This window comes from Pseudophryne corroboree, chromosome 5, assembly GCF_028390025.1.
Source record: "Pseudophryne corroboree isolate aPseCor3 chromosome 5, aPseCor3.hap2, whole genome shotgun sequence".
In the NCBI taxonomy this organism is placed as follows: domain Eukaryota; kingdom Metazoa; phylum Chordata; class Amphibia; order Anura; family Myobatrachidae; genus Pseudophryne; species Pseudophryne corroboree.
The window spans coordinates 202,244,780-202,269,654 of record NC_086448.1 but is presented as its reverse complement, the minus strand read 5'-3'; the positions used below and the strand labels follow the sequence as shown (position 1 = coordinate 202,269,654).

The following is a 24,875-nucleotide window of genomic DNA, read 5'->3' as shown; positions in this document are numbered from 1 at the left end:
TAAGTATAAGTAATAATAGTATACTATCCACCCATCTACATTGTATACCTGGGGTGGCTTTTAGTTGTGCGCAAAATATGGAGAACAAAAATGTGGAGGTTAAAAAAATAGGGAAAGATCAAGATCCACTTCCACCTCGTGCTGAAGCTGCTGCCACTAGTCATGGCCGAGACGATGAAATGCCATCAACGTCGTCTGCCAAGGCCGATGCCCAATGTCATAGTACAGAGCATGTAAAATCCAAAACACAAAAGATCAGTAAAAAAATGACCCAAAAATCAAAATTAAAAGCGTCTGAGGAGAAGCGTAAACTTGCCAATATGCCATTTACGACACGGAGTGGCCTATGTTCATGGCTAGTGGTTCAGCTTCACATGAGGATGGAAGCACTCATCCTCTCGCTAGAAAAAAGAAAAGACTTGCGGCAAAAGCACAGCAAAGAACTGTGCGTTCTTCAAAATCACAAATCCCAAAGGAGAGTCCAATTGTGTTGGTTGCGATGCCTGACCTTCCCAACACTGGACGGGAAGAGCTTGCGCCTTCCACCATTTGCACGCCCCCTACAAGTGTTGAAAGGAGCACCCGCAGTCCAGTTCCTGATAGTGAAATTGAAGATGTCAGTGTTGAAGTACACCAGGATGAGGATATGGGTGTTGCTGGCGCTGGGGAGGAAATTGACAAGGAGGATTCTGATGGTGAGGTGGTTTGTTTAAGTCAGGCACCCGGGGAGACACCTGTTGTCCGTGGGAGGAATATGGCCATTGACATGCCTAGTCAAAATACAAAAAAAATCAGCTCTTCAGTGTGGAATTATTTCAACAGAAATGCGGACAACTGGTGTCAAGCCGTGTGTTGCCTTTGTCAAGCTGTAATAAGTAGGGGTAAGGACGTTAACCACCTCGGAACATCCTCCCTTATACGTCACCTGCAGCGCATTCATAATAAGTCAGTGACAAGTTCAAAAACTTTGGGCGACAGCAGAAGCAGTCCACTGACCAGTAAATCCCTTCCTCTTGTAACCAAGCTCGCGCAAACCACCCCACCAACTCCCTCAGTGTCAATTTCCTCCTTCCCCAGGAATGCCAATAGTCCTGCAGGCCATGTCACTGGCAAGTCTGACGAGTCCTCTCCTGCCTGGGATTCCTCCGATGCATCCTTGAGTGTAACGCCTACTGCTGCTGGCGCTGCTGTTGTTGCTGCTGGGAGTCGATCGTCATCCCAGAGGGGAAGTCGGAAGACCACTTGTACTACTTCCAGTAAGCAATTGACTGTCCAACAGTCCTTTGCGAGGAAGATGAAATATCACAGCAGTCATCCTGTTGCAAAGCGGATAACTGAGGCCTTGACAACTATGTTGGTGTTAGACGTGCGTCCAGTATCCGCCGTTAGTTCACGGGGAACTAGACAATTGCTTGAGGTAGTGTGCCCCCGTTACCAAATACCATCTAGGTTCCACTTCTCTAGGCAGGCGATACCGAGAATGTACACGGACGTCAGAAAAAGACTCACCAGTGTCCTAAAAAATGCAGTTGTACCCAATGTCCACTTAACCACGGACATGTGGACAAGTGGAGCAGGGCAGACTCAGGACTACATGACTGTGACAGCCCACTGGGTAGATGTATTGCCTCCCGCTGCAAGAACAGTAGCGGCGGCACCAGTAGCAGCATCTCGCAAACGCCAACTCGTTCCTAGGCAGGCTACGCTTTGTATCACCGCTTTCCAGAATAGGCACACAGCTGAAAACCTCTTACGGCAACTGAGGAAGATCATCGCAGAATGGCTTACCCCAATTGGACTCTCCTGGGGATTTGTGGCATCGGACAACGCCAGCAATATTGTGCATGCATTACATCTGGGCAAATTCCAGCACGTCCCATGTTTTGCACATACCTTGAAATTGGTGGTGCAGAATTATTTAAAAAACGACAGGGGCGTGCAAGAGATGCTGTCGGTGGCCAGAAGAATTGCGGGCCACTTTCGGCGTACAGGCACCGCGTACAGAAGACTGGAGCACCACCAAAAACACCTGAACCTGCCCTGCCATCATCTGAAGCAAGAGGTGGTAACGAGGTGGAATTCAACCCTCTATATGCTTCAGAGGATGGAGGAGCAGCAAAAGGCCATTCAAACCTATACATCTGCCCACGATATAGGCAAAGGAGGTGGAATGCACCTGTCTCAAGCGCAGTGGAGAATGATTTCAACGTTGTGCAAGGTTCTGCAACCTTTTGAACTTGCCACACGTGAAGTCAGTTCAGACACTGCCAGCCTGAGTCAGGTCAGTCCCCTCATCAGGCTTTTGCAGAAGAAGCTGGAGGCATTGAAGGAGGAGCTAAAACAGAGCGATTCCGCTAGGCATGTGGGACTTGTGGATGGAGCCCTTCATTCACTTAACCAGGATTCACGGGTGGTCAATCTGTTGAAATCAGAGCACTACATTTTGGTCACTGTGCTCGATCCTAGATTTAAAACCTACCTTGGATCTCTCTTTCCGGCAGACACAAGTCTGCAGAGGTTCAAAGAACTGCTCGTGAGAAAATTGTCAAGTCAAGCGGAACGCGACCCGTCAACATCTCCTCCTTCACATTCTCCCGCAACTGGGGGTGCGAGGAAAAGGCTACGAATTCCGAGCCCACCCGCTGGCGGTGATGCAGGGCAGTCTGGAGCGACTGCTGATGCTGACATCTGGTCCGGACTGAAGGACCTGCCAACGATTACTGACATGTCGTCTACTGTCACTGCATATGATTCTCTCACCATTGAAAGAATGGTGGAGGATTATATGAGTGACCGCATCCAAGTAGGCACGTCAGACAGTCCGTACGTATACTGGCAGGAAAAAGAGGCAATTTGGAGGCCCTTGCACAAACTGGCTTTATTCTACCTAAGTTGCCCTCCCTCCAGTATGTACTCCGAAAGAGTGTTTAGTGCCGCCGCTCACCTTGTCAGCAATCGGCGTACGAGGTTACTTCCAGAAAATGTGGAGAAGATGATGTTCATTAAAATGAATTATAATCAATTCCTCCATGGAGACATTCACCAGCAGCAATTGCCTCCAGAAAGTACACGGGGACCTGAGATGGTGGATTCCAGTGGGGACGAATTAATAATCTGTGAGGAGGGGGATGTACACAGTGAAAGGAGTGATGAATCGGAGGATGATGATGAGGTGGACATCTTGCCTCTGTAGAGCCAGTTTGTGCAAAGAGAGATTGATTGCTTCTTTTTTGGTGGGGGCCCAAACCAACCAGTCATTTCAGTCACAGTCGTGTGGCAGACCCTGTCGCTGAAATGATGGGTTCGTTAAAGTGTGCATGTCCTGTTTTTACAACATAAGGGTGGGTGGGAGATCCCAAGGACAATTCCATCTTGCACCTCTTTTTTCTTTCATTTTTCTTTGCGTCATGTGCTGTTTGGGGAGTATTTTTTGGAAGGGCCATCCTGCGTGACACTGCAGTGCCACTCCTAGATGGGCCAGGTGTTTGTGTCGGCCACTAGGGTCGCTCAGCTTAGTCGTCACACAGCTACCTCATTGCGCCCCTTTTTTTCTTTGCGTCATGTGCTGTTTGGGGAGTATTTTTTGGAAGGGCCATCCTGCGTGACACTGCAGTGCCACTCCTAGATGGGCCAGGTGTTTGTGTCGGCCACTTGGGTCGCTTAGCTTAGTCACACAACGACTTTGGTGCAGCTCTTTTTTTCTTTGCATCATGTGCTGTTTGGGGACTATTTTTTTAAGTGCCATCCTGTCTGACACTGCAGTGCCACTCCTAGATGGGCCAGGTGTTTGTGTCGGCCACTTGTGTCGCTTAGCTTAGTCACACAGCGACCTAGGTGCGCCTCTTTTTTTCTTTGCATCATGTGCTGTTTGGGGACTATTTTTTTGAAGTGCCATCCTGCCTGACACTGCAGTGCCACTCCTAGATGGGCCAGGTGTTTGTGTCGGCCACTTGTGTCGCTTAGCTTAGCCATCCAGCGACCTCAGTGCAAATTTTAGGACTAAAAATAATATTGTGAGGTGTGAGGTGTTCAGAATAGACTGAAAATGAGTGGAAATTATGGTTATTGAGGTTAATAATACTATGGGATCAAAATGACCCCCAAATTCTTTGATTTAAGCTGTTTTTTAGGGTTTTTTGTAAAAAAAACACCCAAATCCAAAACACACCCGAATCCGACAAAAAAAATTCGGTGAGGTTTTGCCAAAACGCGTTCGAACCCAAAACACGGCCACGGAACCGAACCCAAAACCAAAACACAAAACCCGAAAAATTTCAGGTGCACATCACTACCAAATACCAAAAACATAGGTGATTTCCCACAGGAACCCAGAGGTTGAGCAAGTGTCACATTACATGGATGCATTTAATTTATTGCATAAAAAAAATGTAAGCAGAAATTTGGTATAATAAACCCAACCAAAAACATTTGCAATATTCTCTATCTATTCTTGCTCAAATTCAACACACATATGTTAACTAAAAGCTGTATATTTTGGCTCATTATCTCTATGTGGCTTCTGAGATTGTCCAGCCTCAATTGACTTTAAGGGGTACATTTTCTAAAGTCCAGTTTTAAAAAGTTCTGTTATTTGCCATAGCAATCAATGGGACAGATGTATTAAGCCTGGAGAAGGGATAAAGAAGTGATAAAGCAGTGATAAGTACAAGGTGATAATGCACCAGCCAATCAGCTAAAATATGTAAATGTTCAGTTGGGAGCTGATTGGCTGGTGCGTTATCACCTTGCACTTATCACTGCTTTATCACTTCTCCAGGCTTAATACATCTGCCCCATTGTACATGTTTAGAAAGTGATAACTAGAATTTGTTTGGATGCTCTGGGCAGCACCTCCACTTTTTTGTAAAAACATACTTTAGTAAATTTACCTCTAACTCTCTGTGGGGGATATGTATCAAAACTTGGAGAGAAATACAGGGGCAGGTTTATTAAGCCTGGTGAAGTGATAAAGTGGAAGGTGATAACGCACCAGCCAATCAGCTCCTAACTTCCATGTTATAGGCTGGGTTTGAAAAATGACAGTTAGGAGCTGACTGGCTGGTGCGTTATCACCTTCCACTTTATCTCTTCTCCAGGCTTAATAAATCTGCCCCACAGTACCAACCAACCAGCTCCTGTCAGTTTTAATACACAGCCTGTCACATGTCAGTTAGGACTGTGATTGGCGGGTACATTATCACTGTCCACTTTATCTCTCTCCAAAGCTTAGTACATAGATCCTCTTGTCTATAATATAGCAGGAGCTGATTGGTTGGCACTTTGGGGTCTATTTACTAAGCCGTGAATGGATATAAAGTGCACGGATATAAAGTCCTAACCAACCAGCTCCTCCTAACTGTCATTTTTCAAACGCACCCTGTAACATGCCAGGTAGTTGCTGATTGGCTGGTACTTGATCTCCGTGCACATTATCTCTATCCAAGGCTTAGTAAATAGACTCCTTTATCTCTCATCACTTTATATCTCTCTAAGTGGTCTATTCATGAAGCAGTGAAAAGTGTGGAGAAATGAGCCAGTGGAGAAGTTGGCCATGGCAACCAATCAGCATTGACGTAACATTTATAATTTGCATACTATACAATTGTACGAAGCAACTGATTGGTTGCCGTGGGCAACTTCTCCACAGACTCACTTCTCCATGCTTTTCACTGCATCATGAATAGACCCCTAAGCCTTGATACATATTCCCTATATATTTTACCAAAGCCATAGTGTTTATTAAAATTTCTTGAGAAAATGAGCTACAGTGTGAGAGCCATATGGTAATTGCTAACATTCATTAAACCAGTCACTAAGTGTTTATTATTTCTGACGGAAAGGACTTCCGAGTACATTGTAATGTTTACTAACTTCATTAAATGAATAATTTCTGTCAGCACGTTCCTAAGAACTATGGCAATGACTCATGTCCTTCATGTAATAAACTCCCGTCACAAACGACTGCAGAGGCAGCTTATGAGCCAAATGATTATTAAACTTGTACTTTATTTTTAACTACAGTAAATGCTCTTATCTTCCAATGCTTTCTTAATGGGGAAAGTCATTTCTGTTTATCTCTTGCATCATTAACATTAAGTCAATATTTCCACTATTGTCTTTCCAAAAAATATGAGCTACACGTTGCCAAATGTTCTTACATATTTAATTACATATTCCACAATATTTTCCACCTTAGTCTCCTTTGTTTTGTCTAGTTTGAGTTATAACTTGAAGGTTAAACAACGGCAGGTTTGGAAGAATCTACTCGCTCTCCACTGTGAATTCTGAGTCTTCAGGACATGTACTGTATTAAGGCACATAAAGTGTGTATTTGGCTCAGTTGCTCAAAATTTTATTCACTGTTGAAGGAAGCTTGTTTATGAAGATTTTCATTTCTGGAACAGACTATTAGGCAGAAATGTTTATGATACCTTAAATTAAAAAGGCAAAAAACACCCTCTGCAAATTATAATGGGTTTATCAGAAGCTGGAAAAGAGTCCAGAAATAATGTGCATTAGGCTTAAATGATGCAAAATAGAAAAAAAAACCTTGGGCAAATGTAATAAGTTCTAATTTGGCAAAAGTGATTATTTTTACGCAATTGGGATATAAAGTCAACCAATGTGGTTATGTTTATATTTGTTATGGAACCCTTTTTAAATAGCCCATATGCTTAAATACTGCTTATAATATCACTGTTTGCTTTCTGCTAATTGTAAGGAGTCAAAACTTCCAAATACAATACAATAAGCTACTTTGCCAAGATGATAAATGCAGGTGATACATACAATTTAATTATTGATTATCTTATGTCCCACCTGAATAGGAGTGTATGTATTTTAAGATTGAGTTTACAGAAGAGATGTGCGATTTAGTTCTTTAGAAATCTGAACCCACACAAATTTTTCGGATCCTAACCGAACCAAATCCTGTAGTTTGGAAATTCAGATATTAAATCCTAATTTCGTGTTTTGGATTGCAAAAATGATGTAATTTTTATCCATTTTAAAATCCAAAACTCAAGGTTAAAATTTAAAATCAGAAATCCGAACCAAAACAGTTTGGTTTTGCAAAACTGAAACCAAAACACGAGACTCCATTCACATCTCTGGTTTATAGCGTCATCACCACGGAAAGCAAGGCAAAAGTCATGCTCAGAGGTTCCATTATTTAGCTTAAAAGTGTTTCAATTACATTACTATACAGTTTTAACAGTGTGTCTTTATATTTGAACTGGTCAAATTATGGTTGCAGTCATTCAGGGGTCCAAGTTAAACCGTAGGGTTAGAGTAGAAGCCCTCAGTGTTCTACCCTAAAATTAACCTGGCTAATATACTGTATTCAGTTTGAAGTTTAGTAAGAAAGTGAAGTATTGAAGTCTTGAATAATATGTAAATGATGGTAAAACATGTATATGTACAATAACAAAAAAAAGAAAAACTGTGACAGGTATAATGGGGTTCGGTATGGGATCCCGGCTGTTGAGAGTGCCGACAGGGGACAGGGTCATTATTTTACCTCTCTCTTGTCCTCTACCCTAACCCTAACACCCCTGGGGTGGTGCCTAGGGCTAAGACTCTGAGGGTGGCAGCTAGAGCTAAGACTCCGGGGGTGGCGGCGGCGGCTAGGTTTAAGGCTCGTGGGGTGGTGGCTATGGCTATCTCCCCTTCCTCTAGTGCCTAACCTTACCATAACCTCCCCCTCACCCCACCCCCGGTCCCTACCCCTAACCGTAACAGCGACCCGATACTTACCTTCAGTATGTCGATGGTCGGTGTTCTGGTGCCAGGATTCCGAGCCGGAACAAGTCACATAATCTGTTAACCAAAACTCCATGACATATTTATAATACAATCATTATTTCCTAAAATGACTGCATATATTGAAAAAAAAATTTTTTTAACAACTTCTTTGCACCACATCAAACAGCCGTGGCGCTTTGTTTGTCAATTAATAGGAAAATCTACTTTAAGATTAAAAAATTTAATGCATTTCACAGCTGTCGACTAGAAAAAAATATTAAGAAAGAAAATGCATCCAAAAATTGTCTTAGGCCAAAGATTTGCACAACAACAGACTAAACGAGTATCTATACCAATAATTATTCAGAAAAGTAGTCTGTGTCTTGTAAACTGTCTGGCGTGGGTCCGAGCTCTCAGCCTTGCTAAACTTGCGGTGAGCTTCTGAAATAGTATGGGGCAGATAAACATAGCACACTGAGGAGGGCTATGAATCAAAGACCAATGAGAAGTGGAACAGTCACTTTGGAAAAACATTTTTTACGTTAAGCTACTAGAACTTTCAAGTAGGAAATATTTGGTAATTTGTTTAAAGATATTCAATAACTATCATTCATGTAATGATATTTTACAGTGCTCTTGAATGGAAATTTGTAAAAGCTGCTTCTAATTGTTACCTAAGTTCTGGAGAATGTGATTTGTCCATCTAAGCTTGTTTGAATGGAGGAGGTAAGCTAGAGATAGTGTGATAAATACTAGAGCAATGTAGCTCTCTCAGGTACCTGAGTTAGATTGGGTGAGTTATTTTGCTTCTGTGCAGGGTAAATACTGGCTGCTTTATTTTTACACTGCAATTTAGATTTCAGTTTGAACACACCCCACCCAAATCTAATTCTCTCTGCTCATGTTATATGTGCCCCCCCCCCCCCCCCCCCCCCCTGCAGTGCACATGGTATTGCCCATTAGAGAAAAATGTTACTGCTGCGATTAGGTCTAAATTAGGCCCACAATCGCTGGCTGTAACATGCCCACAAAACACTTGTGCCATGCCGGCGTTTGACTTGCCAGCCCCCTGTTACCTCCCATGCACACTGAGGGGTACATTTATATATCTATAAAAGCCTCAGCTTCACAATATCCCAACACACTTTCCCCACCATCAGCTGCCATTCTTTTTCTGCTACCTAAGTAAGTGTTCCTATGCCTACTACATTGCATGTTCTTTTGAGCATGACCATCATTATCCTTTATTTCTGTCAATGTAATTCATTTTGTGTATCATGATCCCTTCATTACAGTCGTTTGGGGGCGTGGAGGGGCAGATGGAGAGCGTCTTACAAAGTGGGAGAACCAGCCCTGTTTTGTAGGTGTGCCGATATCAGGATCTTCTTCTTCCAATTCAGTTTCACTGGCCCTGGCAGCATGAAAACGGTATCCGGTCGTTAGGTCGACAGTAAGTAGGTCGACAATGTTTAGGTCGCCCACTGTTGGTGGACAGTAAGTAGGTCGACATGAGTTTTACACTTTCTTTTCTTTTACATTTTCATACTTAACAATCACCGTGGACTACAACTGGGAATGGTAACCTGTGCTGAGTGCAGCGGTAGCGGAGCGAGGCACCTTGCCCGAAGCATGGCGAGCAAAGCGAGCCATGTGAGGGGACACGGTGCACTAATTGGGGTTCCCGGTCACTGTACGGAAAAACGACAACAAAAAACTTTAAAAACTCATGTCGACCTTTTGACCTGTCAACCTAGACTATGTCGACCTAAAGACCCTGTCGGCCTACTTACTGTCGACCCCTTTCAAATATAAACCTGGTCTGCCATCGCAGCCATGGCAGACCGGGCTACTCTCATGTCACACACACACAGAGCCATTTCTAGCGGCGAGCGAGGCGTGCATTCGCATGGGGTGCCCGCCGCGGCTCTAGGTGGCTCAGTTTGCTGCTCCCTCTCCTCCCCATCATTACTACTCCGCTCGTGTAAAATGGGGACTCTTGCCTGCCATAATGTGTAAAATGGGGAGTCTTGCCTGCCGTAATGTGTAAAATGGGGAGTCTTGCCTGCCATAATGTGTAAAATGGGGATTTAATGTATCAAGGGCATTGCAGTGTGTGGCATAATATGGTGCAGGGGGCATTACTGTGTGGGGCTTAATATGGTCGAATTTCCCCCCCCCCCTGTGGTGGCCGTGATCTGTTGGTGCAGGGTCAAAAACTGCCTAGAAACAGCCCCGCACACACACAGACGTCACACTTGTACATGTCTTACACACAGACATCTTACACATACACGTCACACTCAAACACACATACATGTAATATACACACACATGCTGAATTCATACACACACACACACACACACACACACACACACTTACTCACTCATTCACTCACTCAGTCACCACAACAGGCCGCCTCTCTGTTTTTGGGCTGCGCTGGCTGCTCCAACTACTCACTGCAGCATGGACTACAGCAGTCGATGCACGCCCCCTCTTCACTCCGGCCCCCTCCAGGCAGCCCCACCCCTTCCACAAGTACACACCAATCAGGTGCGACCTGGGAGCAAATCCCTGGGTCGCACCTTTCAGACCTAAGCCGGTTTGTCTACCCAGGACTTAAGTCCCGGGAAAAACCCTGGTCATTGCAGGGTCGGCAACCTGGGAACGTGTTCCCGTGTTGGGGCCTTTCATACACGCCAAAATCCCAGGTTGATGCGCGTTCATGTGCAAAAATCCGGGATTTTGGAGGATGTCTGAAAGGGGTATAAGTTACATTTACCATTCCCCTGCTTCCAAATTCCCACTTCAAGCACTGCCTATTGTATAACTGTATGTATAGCAAGTAAAAAAAATATTCCTTTAAATTGTATTCCCTTGATTGTGAGTCTATAGAACATCATGTCTGTGATATGAAGTAAAACCAGACATTTTACTCTGACCACCAGCTCCTGATTATAAGTCAGAAACTTAATAAAGCCTGTTCTAAATGTAGTTTGTAAACCACAGCTGTAAGTTTTGCTCAGTTTCACTTATACGCTTTGTGTTTTTTTTATTTTACTTTTTTCATCTTAGCATGATAGCAGTCAATAAAGTTCTGCAACTGATGAGACTTTGGCAATTCAACAGACAAGGGTGATATGTCATGCAGAACTTGAAAGACAACAAAAATGAAATTATGGAGAGATTTAAAATGAAACCAGCAGTAAAAACTATAAACACAACACAGCGATTGTGGAATAATAATAATAATAATAATAATAATAATCATATTAATAAAATTGCATATATTGGGGGCTATCCAACTACCCGCAGTAAATTACTGCAGGTCATTTTCTCGCTGGAGGCTATCCTATTAGCCCTAATAAGCCGATGCTTATCCCCGATGCCGGCATTTATCGGGGATTATGTGGCACTCAAAGCATAACCCGCAAATAAAGTGCCCCTTTTATCCATGATAAGTGATACGAAAATACATAGGTCCGTTGCTTTTCGCAGGACCGTATGTATTTTTGCACAAAACCCTTTTCCTGAGAGGCAGTTGGATAGGGGTGTAAAGTAAAATCACAAAAACACCAGTTTTTCACTGCTGCGGCACTATCGCGGCACTATCACGAATAATTGGATACCGCCCATTGTGGAAAATCTACGTAAAATACTGCTGGACAAAAAAAACAAAAAAACATTTTGGTAGATGTAAAGAAAAGAACAGCAGACAAAAAAAAAAAAAGGCCAAAAATAGATATAAATGTACACACACACACACACACACACACACACACACACACACACACACACACACACACACACACACACACACACACACACACACACACACACACACACACACACACACACACACACACGTAATAGTTATTAATATAATTTTTAGTACTTCTCTCCATGCCAGGTATTGCAGGCCTGCAACATGCCAGTTATTGTAGGCCTGGTACAGGCCAGTTATTGCAGGCCTGCTACACGCTAGTTATTGCAGGCCTGCTACAGCATTGATGTCCCAGAGCACCTTGGACACTATCCTCTCCAGCGGTCAGCACCACTCAGACTTCTGCAGCTGCTTGTGGCTCCATTCAGTTCCGGATGTCAAGGGCTTACAGGTGAAGGGGATCTAGTGGCAACCAGATGCTCTATGCTGTATGCTGCGGCAGCCAAATCCAACAATCCATCATCAGGGCATCTGGTGTACACCACTGACACTTACACCTGCCCTATGGCAGTCACTTATACTGACATGCCCATGACACTCCCATAACATGCTCCTGAGACATTTTTTGTGCTCCTTTCAGGCCACCTCCCAGTCACTGCCCGGGAATGCACAGTGGCGCAGAGAGGGGGGGGGGGGGGGGGGGGTTTCTCTACCCGGGACTGGGCCTGATGGAGGTCCCGCTGCCCCTCCTTCCCCATTGCAGTCAGAGGCACTTTAGGCAGGGAGAGAGAGAACTGGCAGCAGCCTCTCTTTCCAGCCCAGCACACATCCCTGCCACTGCCACGGATCTGACATCTGCGCATCCCTGGGCGTCGTGTTCACAATTTTTGTATCCTCATATAAACTATAATTTTAAATATTTTATCATCTCCCCACTTTGGACACAGCCCACCTGATTTGTGTGACCACCAGGAAAAAAGTAAATAAAGTAAAAAATTAACTCCTCCAACCAGGCTATAATAATTTACATGATTAACAGACAATGTAACTGTGCCTACAAAGAACATCAGTTTTTCCATATCAGGGCCACAATTAGTGGGGTGCTAAGGGGGCATGTGACCCGGGCGCATGATTGGAGAGGGCGCCAGATTCAGCCTGTCACCAACACTTTAGAGAAACACGCTGTCGACAGCCATCTGCACAGCACATAGCGGAACTGCAAGACTACATTCCGGAAGCCACAGAAAGAAGACCTTCTCCCTACTCCTCCCACTGTGTCTGCTGCCATAGTCCCTGGCTGATCCCGCTGTCCTGTCTCCCTGGACCCTGGCTCCTACCGCTCTGACCATGGTCAAAAGGTTGACATAGAAATGGTAGGCAGTAGGAAAGGTCAACAGGGTAAAAAGGTTGACAGGGTCAAAAGGTCAACATGGAAATGGTTGAACGCAAAAAAGGTAGACACAATTTTTTTTTTTGGGGGGGGGGGTATTTTTTTTTTTTTTTTTGGGGGGGGGGGGCTTCGCTCACCATGCTTCGGGCTCCGCACAGGTTACTATTCCCAATATTAGTCCGCATGAATGGTAAAGTATTAAAAAGTTGAAAAGACAAACAAAAAAAAAACAACGACTTGTGTCTACCATATGTGTGTCAACTATTGTTATGTTGACCTTTCGACCCTGTCGACCTAATGCCTGTCTACCATTAGTGGTAGACCTATTGACTATAGACCTTTTTAGTGCAGATCTATAGTCCGGATACCAGTCTAGGTAGAGAGCATTTTGTCCTTTCTGGAATACTTCATGTTGGGAGGTATGCACAATTTAATATACCCCCCCCCCCCTTCCCCTTACCCCCGGGCCACACTGTTTTAAGGGCCTTAAGTCTCCCCCTCTCTTCCTCCAAGGCTTAATCTGGCTCAGGTAGGGACGCTGCTGTGTCTATATGTATGTGTTAACTTAAGAGAGGAAAAGAACAGATGAGAGAATGGGAGAGAGACAGTATAGCAAGATGACTAGCACAGTATGTCCGACACAGCATAGAGCATACCTTCTAACATAACTCAAGCATGCCCGGTGCTCCCCAAGCGGCTGTGATTCCCCCAGACTCACCCCACTGCACTGTTTACATGCCATGTGCATATGCATCTATATACCTGCAGCTCTGCTGTGCAGAGCCGCCATGAGAAAGTGCTCTCCCATCCTCCCTCAAAATGAGCAGGACTGTCCTGCCATAAGAGGGACAGTTTGGGGGTATGTTGAGTAATGCTGCCCATACACCTAAAGATTTAAGGGTCTCTTTACTAAGCCATGGATGGAGATAAAGTAGCTGGAGTTAAAGTACCAGCCAATCAGCTATCATTTTTCAAACACAGCCTGTGACATGGCAGTTAGGAGCTGATTGGTTGGTATTTTATCTCTATCCACATTATCTCCATACAAGGTTTAGTTATTAGATCCCTTATTGTCACATATGGACAGTTGGAATGAAAACCTGGTAATGGGTGAGCGCAAATGACAGTTGGCCATTTGCTCCTACATGCCATAAAACTGACAAAAACGGATGTGGATTTAACCAATTTGTCTGATTGACCATTTTTGTCTATTTACCAGTGTTTGGGAGCAAATGGTCAATTGTCATTTGCTCTCATCCATTACCAGATTTTCGTTCCAACCAGCCAAATTTGACAATAAATCTGTAGGTGTATGGCCAGCTCAAGGCTGAAAAGAACAATGCAGGGAAAGCATGGAAGGCCTCAGGAGACAAGAGTGATGGTGGAGGGGAAGCATGGAAGGCCTCAGATCAATCAGGTCAATCAGGGCCATCCAGTGATACAAGTAGAAAAAAAGTCTCAGTTGTACTGTGTGCGCACACGCGCCCAAAAATGGGTGTGGCCACATGGGGCATGGCCAATGAAAATAGGGGCGTGATACACATATGGGGGGGCCAGATACACATATGACCCCAATAGCACAGTGCCAGATATACCTATGCCCCCAATAGTGGAGTGCCAGATACACATATGCCCTCACTGTACCAGATACATATATGCTCCCACAGTGCAAGGTACACATATGCCCCCAGTGCCACATATGCCCCCATAGTGCCAGATATGTCCCCACAGTGTAGATACACATATCCCCCCAGTGCAAGGTACACATATGCCCCCAGTTCCACATATGCCCCCATAGTGCCATATATGTCCCCACAGTGCAGATACACATATGCCCCCCAAGTGCAAGATACATATATGCCCTCAGTGCCACATATCCCCCCATAGTGCCAGATATGTCCCCACAGTGCCAGATATGTCCCCCGTGCCCCCCCTGCCGCTCACCTCTACTGTGTGAGGGGATGAGAGCGCAGCCCGCGCTGTTCCTGCTCCTCAGTGATCATTTGGTCTACGACGACGTGTCTCTTAAATGAGGTGCCGGTTTGTGAGCCAATCAGAGCTCACGGACCGACAGCCAGTCAGGAGCCGCAGCTGCCGGTCTGCGAGCTCTGATTGGCTCATGAACCGACGCCTTGCTCAGGGCTGTCTTTTTGTATGGGCTCAATGGGCTCTTGCCCAAGGGCCGCAGGAGTATAAGGGTCCCAGACTGATAGCTGAGGGTCCCCTCTTTCCAGGAGTACCAGATTTTTGAAAATCGGCCCTAGGGAACTAGAGATATTCGACTTCAAAGCAGTGGTCCCAATCCAAGCCTGTTAATTGCTCTTCCCAGCCAGATATCTCGGGCTCTGTATGACTTAGAGTTTTTGTGAAAGTTGGGACTCTCCACTTTCGGTGGATACTAGCAGCTTGTCTCTACTATGCCCAGAACCACAGATATCAGCCTTCAAGCAGCTGGTCCCTGCTCTTGCGCCACATGCCTGGTATGCAGTTTTATATATTTGTTGGTGGATTGTTCTGGCTCCTGAACTCTGATACCCAAGTCCCCAGTACCTCCTGACAGGTGAGACACTCTAATTTTTTATCCCATTCAAAGCTAAGAAATCTTTTTCCAGGAACTTGAGATATCTGCAGTCAAGCAAGCTGCGCTCTCACCAGAAAATGATGAAAATTAAGCCCACTCCACTATCGACCCCTCCCTTATGTATTAAACACCCACTACCACCCTGGAAGTCATGTACCGGGGCCCCTTCATTCAGCCCAATGCCCCTTCTACAGTTTAGTGTTCTACCTCCCACCCCATCTGTGCAGTAAAGGAGTAATTAGCAGAAATTATTGCTCCAGGTCCTACATGCTGAGCCGAAGATAGAACACCCCCTACCGCCCGCGGGACATCAAAGCTGCCGCTGATAGCATCCCCACCCATGGATGATGGGTAGGGGCCCCAGTGTATTGCTGTGCCCAGGGGCCCACACTGCTGTTAAGACGGCCCTGGCCTTGCTGCAGTGCTGTGTGTGTGAGGGACACAGGAGAGGCGCGTGCTGGCCGCTCTCCTTCCCTCACACACACAGCACTGCAGCGGGCTGCGAGCACGGCAGTCGGCCCGGCGGTACTGCGTACCGGCTGGAAATTTCTTACCGGTATGCAGTACCGCCATACTTGCAATACTGGGGCCATCTGACTGTATGAATTACACACAGTCAGAGCAGCAGCACAGCATTCTCTAACTGCCTCCAACCCTCCAGTGAATGACTGATGCTGATTGGTGAAGCTATCCACCAGTCACAGTGCTGACTGCCATTCACTGATTGGAAGCATGTGGAGAGATGATGTGGGACCACAGTAGGTAAGTCACAGGTGTCACAAGGGGGCTGCGGGGAGTATGGTCCATGCATGGGTGACATACTAGGGGGTAACACCAAAATGTTAGCACCTCCGTGGTGATAGGAGCCCGGTGCTTCAGTGTGACATTATCCTGCAGCAACTGGCTCCTGTCTGTCATTGGCATTCAGGGGCGCTGACAGCTGTGTTGGGCGTACAGAAACCTGGGGCGATCCGGCACCGGATAGACTAATCGGGAAAAATACTAACAATGTAGAAGAGAAAACCAAATTTGGACAATAGATTACCCTAAGAAAATAGGGGAAAAGAGGGGGCGAAAAGTTAGCCCTTCCAATATTGTATGCAATACACGTGTAGATGATAATTTTGTCCTACTTGGTGGTGCACCCAGAGCCAGAAAGTATGCGAACTTTAATACAATGGGGAGAGGAAAGAAGGCTCTTGTGTGGGCGCACTCTTGTGAAGAAAAATATATATTTTTGATAAGATAATTAGGATGAGATGTTAAAACATAACTTTTATTAGCTTTTATTACACAAAAGGTTATTACCGGAAAACTATCCTTAAAAATGCAACATAGAAAGCATCTTGGTAAAATAAAATGTTCTGGTCTCTTATTGGTAAAGAGTGTGTGAAAGGGTGGTAGACATTAGTTGGTCATACCCCCATTCCCCTTGACCAGTACAGACTTGCTGTATTAATGGAACCACAGGGTGGTCGACACAAATTTAATGGCTATGCTCTGATGGCTTGTAGGAAATAAGAGAAATGATCAGAAGTCACTCCTCTCGATATATTACAAGAAAGAAGACGACATGCACCTGTCTAAATTCAGGAATGATAACGGTAAAGGCAGGTATGGTACCTCACGTAGATGGTGCCTGTGAACGACAGGTCTGGAGGTTGTTGGATAGAAAAAAAAGTGGTGATGCTGCTGTTGGTGTTACTGCCACATAAGTGAGGAAAATCCTGCTCTACAACACCAGGTATTCACAGGTGGTCTCCCTTCCTGGTACTGACCTGGCCCAACGCTGTTTAGCTTCCAAGATCAGACGAGATCGGGCGCTTGCAGCGTGGTATGGTAGTAGAGAATTTTATGTGAGCACCAATGAGAGTGCACCTAGATATGAATAATGAAAATTGAGACCGACAAAAAAGAGGTAGATAAAAGATCGTGTAAATGGGTGGATCTGCTTTTCACGTTAGACCCGATCCAAAATTCCCACTCACGTGGTGCAGTGTACCGGGAATCGTGAATGAGAGTCCACGAAAAAAGTGGTGATCTATCTAAAATAGAATTTGTGAGAGTTACTACTGGAAATCACAGACAGAGAAATTCCTGGCTGCTGGTATATTGAGATTTATCCATACAGATAGCGGTATATAAGAAAAAATGCTGCTGAAACCAGGTGAATAAGTGGTCATGCAGTTTTTAGTAAAAACTCCAGATGGAGTTTGACATTTGTTAAATTGTATGGAGAGGTGTTAAATTCACCGCAGCTGCACCAAAATATATCTGTTGAATAAATGTATCATAGGATATTTGCCTTACAGCCCAAGCTGGGATATACAATGCTATAATAGGTATGAGTTAATTCTATGCATGCATCAATTGCTGTGAGAAGGCAAAAATAGAAATAGATGGAAACCAACACATTCGTGAATGTAACAGATATATGAGTCACATGTATGAGCAGGTAACACTTTAAAGAAATAAGCTGATTTCCAATAGTGTGCTAGATGCTGAATAAATGCTGATGCAGACCTCTGATCAGTCACCCCTATGCTGTACACTCAATACAAAATAATTAAGGCAGTGCTGCTAAGAATTGCAATAGGAGTTGCTATCCGTGGTATGCAGCCACTGGATAGAGGGGCTTACGATTTCACCAGAGTTATGAAGAAGCCAAGAGAGCAAGAAAGGTAAGTATGGCTGGATGCCAAAATGCGGTAGTGTCGACGGGACCCCTGTTCCTGGATGCGGAAGACGCGTTTCGCCCTAGGGCTTGTTCACTTCCGGCTTCTTCATAACTCTGGTGAAATCGTAAGCCCCTCTATCCAGTGGCTGCATACCACGGATAGCAACTCCTATTGCAATTCTTAGCAGCACTGCCTTAATTATTTTGTATTGAGTGTACAGCATAGGGGTGACTGATCAGAGGTCTGCATCAGCATTTATTCAGCATCTAGCACACTATTGGAAATCAGCTTATTTCTTTAAAGTGTTACCTGCTCATACATGTGACTCATATATCTGTTACATTCACGAATGTGTTGGTTTCCATCTATTTCTATTTTTGCCTTCTCACAGCAATTGATGCATGCATAGAATTAACTCATACCTATTATAGCATTGTATATCCCAGCTTGGGCTGTAAGGCAAATATCCTATGATACATTTATTCAACAGATATATTTTGGTGCAGCTGCGGTGAATTTAACACCTCTCCATACAATTTAACAAATGTCAAACTCCATCTGGAGTTTTTACTAAAAACTGCATGACCACTTATTCACCTGGTTTCAGCAGCATTTTTTCTTATATACCGCTATCTGGATAAATCTCAATATACCAGCAGCCAGGAATTTCTCTGTCTGTGATTTCCAGTAGTAACTCTCACAAATTCTATTTTAGATAGATCACCACTTTTTTCGTGGACTCTCATTCACGATTCCCGGTACACTGCACCACGTGAGTGGGAATTTTGGATCGGGTCTAACGTGAAAAGCAGATCCACCCATTTACACGATCTTTTATCTACCTCTTTTTTGTCGGTCTCAATTTTCATTATTCATATCTAGGTGCACTCTCATTGGTGCTCACATAAAATTCTCTACTACCATACCACGCTGCAAGCGCCCGATCTCGTCTGATCTTGGAAGCTAAACAGCGTTGGGCCAGGTCAGTACCAGGAAGGGAGACCACCTGTGAATACCTGGTGTTGTAGAGCAGGATTTTCCTCACTTATGTGGCAGTAACACCAACAGCAGCATCACCACTTTTTTTTCTATCCAACAACCTCCAGACCTGTCGTTCACAGGCACCATCTACGTGAGGTACCATACCTGCCTTTACCGTTATCATTCCTGAATTTAGACAGGTGCATGTCGTCTTCTTTCTTGTAATATATCGAGAGGAGTGACTTCTGATCATTTCTCTTATTTCCTACAAGCCATCAGAGCATAGCCATTAAATTTGTGTCGACCACCCTGTGGTTCCATTAATACAGCAAGTCTGTACTGGTCAAGGGGAATGGGGGTATGACCAACTAATGTCTACCACCCTTTCACACACTCTTTACCAATAAGAGACCAGAACATTTTATTTTACCAAGATGCTTTCTATGTTGCATTTTTAAGGATAGTTTTCCGGTAATAACCTTTTGTGTAATAAAAGCTAATAAAAGTTATGTTTTAACATCTCATCCTAATTATCTTATCAAAAATATATATTTTTCTTCACAAGAGTGCGCCCACACAAGAGCCTTCTTTCCTCTCCCCATTGTATTAAAGCTGTGTTGGGCGCCCAGGTACTCGGGGAGGGGGGGGGGGGGGATTGATGGTCTATGCAGACAAGTGTGGCCAGCCCCCTTCCTTAGGAAATATAAAATAAAAAAAAATCTGTGTGGTCGCACAGGGGGGGTGCCGGGTGTGAACCAATGGGCGGTGGGGACAGTGGCTGAGGGGGGTGCGATCGTTCATACCCCCCACACATCACGCAGGGATAGAGAGGACACTGCTTCTGTAGCTGCTAACTTCCCCCAGGGTTACGATCGTAAGGTCGACACAACTTAGGTCAACACTCATTAGGTCATCCACTGAAGGTCGACAATGCCATTAGGTCGACATGCATTGGGTCGACATGGTCATTAAGTCGACATGTACTAGGTCGACAGGTGTTTTTCACTTTTTCCCATTTTTGGATTTTTTCACACTTAACGATCCACGTGGACTATGATTGGAATGGTAATCTGTGCCAAGTGAAGCGGTAGCGGAGCGAGGCACCTTGCCCGAAGCATGGCGACCAATTTGGGTTCCCCATCAAATTACACCAAAAACAGTCAAAAACCTCATGTCGACCTTTTGACCTGTCGACCTAGTACATGTCGACCTAACGCCCATGTCGACCTAATGGCAACGTCGACCTTCAGTGGTCGACCTGAGTGTTGACCTAAGTTGGGTCGACCCAACGACCCATACCCTCTCCCCAGTGCAGCACACAGCAACAGCCCCAGGAGACCACACCTCTTTCTGTGATACCATGCCCCTTTTCAGGTTCTCGGCAGCCACTGGGAAAGTTATTATTATTATTTATTCCTGTGAATGGGTGGGTAGGCTCCTGTGAATGGGAGGCTAGGAGACCCATTGCATTGCTTTGCCCAGGATTTACCACTTTTGGTAAATACTTCTTCCTATAAAGGCATTTAATTGTGGTTATCCTGCAGCAGCAACATGAGCTGGGAAGGGTGAGTAGGAGTGTTGGTGAGGCAGATGGGAGGACATGTATCTGATTACTACATACCTTGCCTACCTGACCCTCTCCATGAGGGAGAAAATGCTCTGTTCCTGGACTTTCCTGGTAATGTATGATTGCCATCAGGGCCGGATTGGCCATTGCCTTTACCGGGAAATACCCCGGCGGGCCGAACGGGGTCCGGGGCCGCCTGTCATGAGTAGCACCATCCCCCTCCACGTCACCTGCCAACTTGTGAGTGCCGCGGCCGCTGTCAGGAGAGCCAGCCGACCCGCCCTCCACATCACATGCCTATTAGTGAGCCGGGCAGCGGCCGCTGTCAGGAGAGCCGGCCATACCCCCTCCTCCCTGTCACCTGCTTACTGGTGACCGCTGCGGCCAGCGCCCGCTATCTAGAGAGCTGGGTCCACCGTGTTGCAGGCGCAGCCGCTCCTCCAAGACTCCTGTTCACAGGAGCTGTACTGCGGGGAGGATCACCCGGGGGAGGCTTCCTGGCTGCTGCGTCCGCGCTGCTCTGGCGGTAAGTCCCGTCATGTGGGTGTGTGACTGTGAGAGGCCTCCTGCCCCCCTTGCCAGCACCAGTGTGCCCCATATCCTCCCTGCCAGCATCAGTGTGCCCCCATCCCCCCTGACAGTGCCAGTGTGACCCCCTATCTCCCCCTGCCAGTACCAGCTTGCCCCCCCCCCCCCCTATCTCCCCCTGACAGCATTGGAGTGTCCCCATCTCCCCTCCTGTCAGCAGCATTGTGCCCCCTCATCCCTCCCCCTGGCCAACAGTGTGCCCCCTCATCCCTCCCCCTGGCCAGCAGTGTGCCCCCTCATCCCCCCCCCCTGTTTAACAGTGTGTCCCCTCATCCCCCCCCTGGCCAACAGTGTGCCCCCCTCATCCCCCCCCCCTGGCCAGCAGTGTGCCCCCTCATCCCCTCCCACTGGCCAGCAGTGTGCCCCCTCATCCCTCCCCCCCGGTATCAGTGTGCCCCCCTCATCTCTCCCCCTGGCCATCAGTGTGCTCCCTCATCCCTCCCCCTGGCATCAGTGTGCCCCCTCATCCCTCCCCCTGGCCAGCAGTGTGCCCCCTCATCTCTCCCCCTGGCCAACAGTGTGCCCCCTCATCCCTCCACCTGGCCAACAGTGTGCCCCCTCAAACCTCCCCCCGGCATCAGTGTGCCCCCTCATCTCTCCCCCCGGCATCAGTGTGCCCCCTCATCCCTCCCCCCGGCAGCAGTGTGCCCCCTCATCCCTCCCCCCGGCATCAGTGTGCCCCCTCATCCCTCCCCCCGGCAGCAGTGTGCCCCCTCCCCCCGGCAACAGTGTGCCCCCTCATCCCTCCCCCTGGCCCTGGGTGGTTGACACCCTTTACCTGGCTGGTTGGCACCCATTCCCTTTCTGCCCCAGGTGGATGGTTCTAGTCTGTCTTTGTTCTGCTATAGACCAAATCACATCGAGCTTAGTACTGCATATAACAGGTCTTTATGTGTGTAATGACGCTGACTACATATTTTTTGGGGGGGTTGTTTAATGTATGTCTATGTGCTCTACCTGGTGCAATGTGTGTAACGTGCTCTACCTGGTGCAATGTGTATAACGTGCTTTACCTGGCGCAAAGTGTGTAACGTGCTCTACCTGGCGCAATGTGTATAACGTGCTTTACCTGGTGCAATGTGTATAACGTGCTTTACCTGGTGCAAAGTGTGTAACGTGCTCTACCTGGTGCAATGTGTATAACGTGCTTTACCTGGCGGAAAGTGTATAACGTGCTCTACCTGGTGCAATGTGTATAACGTGCTTTACCTGGCGCAAAGTGTATAACGTGCTCTACCTGGTGCAATGTGTATAATGTGCTGTACAAGGTGCAATGTGTATAATGTGCTCTGCCCGGCACAAAGTGTATAACGTGCTCTACCTGGCGCAGTGTGTATAGGAGGTTCTACCTGGTGCAATGTGTATAAGTGGCACTACTGTGTGGTGTAATATTAATTGGCACTATTATGTGGTCACGCCCCTTCCCCACAAAGCCACTCCCCTAAATTTTTGCTGCGCGCCTTCGCGCGCACTGTCCCTTCTTTTGGGTATAGCAGGTGGAGCACCAATTCTGTTTCTGCCAAAGGGCGCCAAAATGTCTCGTTACAGCTCCGGTGCAGGGTGTCCTGTATGCTACACAGCCCAGCAGCACTGTCACCCCCCCCCCCCCCCTTTCCCTTTGCAACACTTTTGTACTGTCCAAATCAACTCTGTGTTTTTATATTTGAATCATTAACTCTGTGTTTTTATTAGAGATGAGCGGGTTCGGTTTCTCTGAATCCGAACCCGCACGAACTTCATGTTTTTTTTCACGGGTCCGAGCGACTCGGATCTTCCCGCCTTGCTCGGTTAACCCGAGCGCGCCCGAACGTCATCATGACGCTGTCGGATTCTCGCGAGACTCGGATTCTATATAAGGAGCCGCGCGTCGCCGCCATTTTCACACGTGCATTGAGATTGATAGGGAGAGGACGTGGCTGGCGTCCTCTCCATTTAGATTAGGAGAGAGAGAGAGAGATTGACCTGAGGCTGATACTGTAGAAGAGAGTGCAGAGTTTAGTGACTGACCACAGTGACCACCAGCAGTGCAGTTGTTTTATTTAATAATTAATATATCCGTTCTCTGCCTGAAAAAAACGGTACACACAGTGACTCAGTCACATACCATATCTGTGTGCACTGCTCAGCCCAGTGTGCTGCATGCCTGCATCATCTATGTATATATTATATATCTGACTGTGCTCAGCTCACACAGCTTATAATTGTGGGGGAGACTGGGGAGCACTGCAGTGCCAGTTATAGGTTATAGCAGGAGCCAGGAGTACAAGACAGTCACATACCATATCTGTGTGCACTGCTCAGCCCAGTGTGCTGCATCATCTATGTATATATTATATATCTGACTGTGCTCAGCTCATACAGCTTATAATTGTGGGGGAGACTGGGGAGCACTGCAGTGCCAGTTATAGGTTATAGCAGGAGCCAGGAGTACATATTATATTAAAATTAAACAGTGCACACTTTTGCTGCAGGAGTGCCACAGCCAGTGTGACTGACCAGTGACCTGACCACACTGACCACCAGTATAGTTAGTAGTATACTATATTGTGATTGCCTGAAAAAGTTAAACACTCGTCGTGTGACTTCACTTGTGTGGTGTTTTTTTTTAATTCTATAAAAAACTCATTCTGCTGACAGACAGTGTCCAGCAGGTCCGTCATTATATAATATATATACCTGTCCGGCTGCAGTAGTGATATATATATATATTTTTTATATCATTATTTATCATCCAGTCGCAGCAGACACAGTACGGTAGTTCACGGCTGTAGCTACCTCTGTGTCGGCACTCGGCAGTCCATCCATAATTGTATACCACCTACCCGTGGTTTTTTTTCTTTCTTCTTTATACATACATACTACTACATCTCTTTATCAACCAGTCTATATTAGCAGCAGACACAGTACAGTACGGTAGTTCACGGCTGTGGCTACCTCTGTGTCGGCACTCGGCAGTCCGTCCATAATTGTATACCACCTAACCGTGGTTTTTTTTTCTTTCTTCTTTATACATACATACTACGACATCTCTTTATCAACCAGTCTATATTAGCAGCAGACACAGTACAGTACGGTAGTTCACGGCTGTGGCTACCTCTGTGTCGGCACTCGGCAGTCCGTCCATAATTGTATACCACCTAACCGTGGTTTTTTTTTCTTTCTTCTTCATACATACATACTACGACATCTCTTTATCAACCAGTCTATATTAGCAGCAGACACAGTACAGTACGGTAGTTCACGGCTGTGGCTACCTCTGTGTCGGCACTCGGCAGTCCGTCCATAATTGTATACCACCTAACCGTGGTTTTTTTTTCTTTCTTCTTTATACATACATACTACGACATCTCTTTATCAACCAGTCTATATTAGCAGCAGACACAGTACAGTACGGTAGTTCACGGCTGTGGCTACCTCTGTGTCGGCACTCGGCAGTCCGTCCATAATTGTATACCACCAAACCGTGGTTTTTTTTTCTTTCTTCTTCATACATACATACTACGACATCTCTTTATCAACCAGTCTATATTAGCAGCAGACACAGTACAGTACGGTAGTTCACGGCTGTGGCTACCTCTGTGTCGGCACTCGGCAGTCCGTCCATAATTGTATACCACCTACCCGTGGTTTTTTTTTCTTTCTTCTTTATACATACATACTACTACATCTCTTTATCAACCAGTCT

The 24,875-nt window shown here is 46.0% G+C and overlaps 2 non-coding genes across 2 annotated transcripts; one reads left to right on the top strand and one right to left on the bottom strand.

The window, feature by feature from the left end:
• Positions 1-17,105: 17,105 nt before the first annotated feature.
• LOC134929935 (5S ribosomal RNA) lies at positions 17,106-17,224 on the bottom strand. The gene has a single exon (XR_010178650.1). It is a non-coding gene; the product is annotated as a 5S ribosomal RNA (ribosomal RNA).
• Positions 17,225-18,966: 1,742 nt separating this feature from the next.
• LOC134929924 (5S ribosomal RNA) lies at positions 18,967-19,085 on the top strand. The gene has a single exon (XR_010178649.1). It is a non-coding gene; the product is annotated as a 5S ribosomal RNA (ribosomal RNA).
• Positions 19,086-24,875: the final 5,790 nt, after the last annotated feature.